We start from the raw sequence: 4,010 nt of genomic DNA, 5'->3' as shown, positions 1-4,010 counted from the left end.
TTTCTCTGCAGAACTTTTTTTTTCTTCATATTTCTATGAGGATGACTAATGTCCTAAACAGTCAAACAGAAAGCAGTAATGAGTCTGGGGAAGATCAAAGTGTGCTCTTCCAAATCCAAGCAGTGTGAGCTAGGTGAACAAAACCAGTGGTCTTTCTTTCGCCTTAGTCTCCTATTAATTTTCACTCCCATTTGCTGTAGAAGAACTGTTTTCCTACCAGTCCAGTGCACCACCTGAAAAAAAATAAATCCATTTTGATGTCACAAATGCAATTTCAATGGGCTTAGCAAGAATAACTACTCTAATGCATCCATCCTTTTCTGAAAGGAAGTCACAGGAAGAACTTCCTTGAGCAAGAGTGTCTGCAAACCATGTCAGAACACAGCCCAGGAGGAGAGGGTTATCTGGAGCTAGTGCTGCATCCTGAAATGTATGTTGGTGTGATACTTGGCTGAATGACAGACAGAAATTATGCATGATTCAAAAAAAAAAAAAAGAGTGAGTGGCAGCCAAATACTCTAAGAAGTCACGGAGGTGGACTGATAGTGTTAACATTAGTACTGTGAGCAGAGAGATTTCTTCTTTAATGCACCCTGCTGCGTTGGATGACCTTTTGAAGTCTATTTCAGCCCTGCATTTTTATGATTTCATGGCAATATCTCAGTATTTTGGCACATATTCAAGCTTCCGTTCTTCCTTTCTCTGCTCTGTATTCTCAAGTGGCTAGGACAAAAAAAAAAAAAGGGGGGGGGGTGGGGTTGGTTCAAGTTCTTGCTTTTTAAATGCACAAGCTGCTGCTGCACTCTGTGAGGAGAAGAAGGTGGGAGCGTGTTTGTGTGTGGCGTGGGTTGAAGGCAGCAGAAAAGGAGGTCCTCACAGCTTCCTCAGCCCTCCTGAGCACCGCAGGGAGATGATTAAGGAAATCTTACACACTGGAGGGGAAGGTAGCACAGAAGTTGCAGAATGCACTAGGATAAAGGGGGACAAGAAGAAAGAGAATCATACTTCAAAAAGCAGGTCACAGCCACAGTGTTTCCTTCCCTATACTATCTCTCTGCCTGCCTGCCCTGTGATGGATATTCCTCTATTTCCCTGCATGGGAGTGGGATACAGGAGGTGGGGAGGACTCCTCTGCAGGTATAGCTGAGGATCTCTGCTATCGGATGTTGTTCCAAATTTTGATCCCTGTGAGGTTCTCACGCTCTCTAGGTTTATGTGAACATTTTGTGGATTATAACAAAAGAGAAGGGCTCTCACCTTGCCTGGCTGGTTTACTGACCTAAGGAAAACTGGCAGTGCTTTCTATCTTCTGGCACCAGTGAGAGAGCTGCTGTTCACTCCCATCTTTAACTTGTGCAGGACAGAGTAGCTGGAGCCAAATACTTCCATTGGCTACTCTATCCTGAAATACCAACATTTCTTACCATTACCTAAGTACCTAGATATGAAATAGTTGATGTACCTACTGAAGAATTTGTAAGGCACCAAACTTTTACTTACACAGTGCTAAGTATTACACCGTGGAGAACTGAAACTGCCACTTCCCATTGGAAATGGAGCAATTTTTTTAAGCCAGCTTTAAAGTTTAAAATACAGATATTCTAATCTTGGTCTTTTATTGTCCCATCTCTTCAAGGTACTAACTAGTATTTCAGAAAATGATCCTGTGTTATATTTGGATCCTCCATCTATGTATGTATAACATCAAAAAGCATATTAAAGATTTGTTTTAGCCAAAGACTGCTTTAGTCAAATGAATTACTTCTCTGAGTGTAAACAGGAAGGTATATTAAGTATGCCTGTAGGGATGAGGCCTTACATGTATGAACCTACAGCCCTCATTGTATCTCCTGTGACTAGAAAACCTAGTGAGAACACCTGGATGAAAGAGGAAGGAAGAATAGTCAGCACTTAAATCCTAACATTAAAACAAAACAAAACAAAAAACAAGCAAGAGCTACTGATATTTATAGAATGTAATAAATAAAAAATTCTTCCTGAGTATAAATATATAAAACGCTTTGGCCTGTCCTTTAAGAGCAAGAGTTGTTGTGCTGCCATCTAGGAGCCACAGCCTGTGGTCACTTCCCTGGGACAGGCACCAGATCGCTGACTCTTGTCAGCTGTGTGTGTAGGGCAGCACCGCAGAGGTGCTGCTTTTAGACATGGAGAATTTCAGATGTGGAAGGAGTAGGCTAGCTGCGAAATTACTGCAGTCTGTGTTTTGGCCCTTCATTTTTTGTTCATGTTTATAAAGGCAGTAAAGACTAAGTCATGCAAAGCAGCAGGAGTTTCTTTCCCACTTCAGTTTAAAGGTCTGCAGGGATCTGCCGAGCCTTTAAGGTTATAAGCATACAGAATAAAAGGAGAGGAAAATAATGAAAAGCAGGTGGTTCTGTGCTAACTAAAAGAAGTTTTGCTTGGGGCAAATTAGCTTGAAATAAAAAAAAATAGTTTAGTTGCATTTAAGGTGAAAATATGATTTTCATTTTTAATAAAAATCTCTGGCCAGTTCCATTTATAATGAAAATTACTACAAAGCACAGACTGAAGATAAATACAGGATTTAAAGGCTTCCTTAATTCTGCAGATTAGACCCCTTTTTGGACAAAATTTCTGTGAAATATGCAGGAAATTTTGTGTGCGGGATGTGAAGCTGAAAATAATTTGTAACAATTTGCAAACAAATAGGGAAAACATTTATTTTATCAGGATATCATTTTGCTTTTACTTCAATCTTTCAAAAACTCAGAGAAAGAAGGATAACATGTTTGGTGATTCACTACTCCATAAACTCTCATGGAAAGGGTCATGGAAAATCTGCTGTAATGGGTAGTACAAAGGGTTCATTTCTGTCTTACAGTTGTTTCTCTACGTTTTTGTAGAGTTTAAAGCAAAAGCTCTCTTTTCAGTACAGACATTCTATTGTTTTTAATGAATAATCACATATCTCAGAGCCAAGTTGTTGTAATGATTATATGAAAATGTTACCATTTTGTATTACTAGTTTTGGAATAGCTAAATTATGTATGACTAAAGTAGTTATCGATAAACAATGCAGATCACATCCAAACAATTGAACAAAAAAATAAACTGAAATCTTGGTTCACATTTTGTATTGACGTTGTGTATTCTGTATACACTTTAATGGATTTGGATTTATAAAAATTTAGAGCAGCTAGGAAAAAACTAACCACTTCTGACAGTAAATCTACCTGATGGCAATGAAAATCTTATCTCTTTTCATAAATTCTAATTGTCATTAAAGTGGATATTCTTTGCATTGAACTGGAAGTGGATATTCTTTGCATTGAACTGGAGGAATGTTAAACCTGTCACTTGTGCACTGTTGCCTAGTTCATGCTTCTGGCCCACAGTTTCTCTCCTGTCTATCTAAAGCAGTTGTTCCCTTCTAGTAAGCAGGATATTCAAACAATAGCCCAGGTCTGAATAAGAATTTGTTGTTGTTGTGTTTGTATGGTTATTTTGGGTTTTCTTTTTTTTTTTTTTTTTTTTTTTCTTTCCTCTCTCTTTTTGTTTTTCTTCCCCACGTTGGACTGCTAGAAACTACAGGGAATTTTTCCTCTCACCTTAGTAGCATGGGGCTCAATTCACTTCCTATAATCATCTGGGAATTCCATTTAACTAATGCCTTGTAACATAAAGACCTAGAACATTGGTGTAGTTTCTTCTGTTTCATTGTGAGAGCCATTCTAGCTGTGGTTCTTGGTTTCAGGTTAGTTACAGAGTTCAGAAAAGCTTTCTTGCGAGGGGTCTGCATCCACGACCTGGGGCTTGTCCTGGATGATTGATGACTGTGGGAATCACTTTTGGAAAGAGTCCTATCTCAGCCTTCTGGAGTGCTGGGATTTCTGCTGGCAGGGGAATTTTCCATAGCGCTCGCGCTCGCGCTTTCTTTCTTTCTTTCTTTCTTTTTCTTTCTTTTTCTTTCTTTCTTTCTTTCTTTCTTTCTTTCTTTCTTTCTTTCTTTCTTTCTTTCTTTCTTTCTT

This window comes from Oxyura jamaicensis, chromosome 5 (assembly GCF_011077185.1).
Source record: "Oxyura jamaicensis isolate SHBP4307 breed ruddy duck chromosome 5, BPBGC_Ojam_1.0, whole genome shotgun sequence".
Lineage (NCBI taxonomy): Eukaryota > Metazoa > Chordata > Aves > Anseriformes > Anatidae > Oxyura > Oxyura jamaicensis.
Note: the sequence above shows the minus strand (reverse complement) of the source record.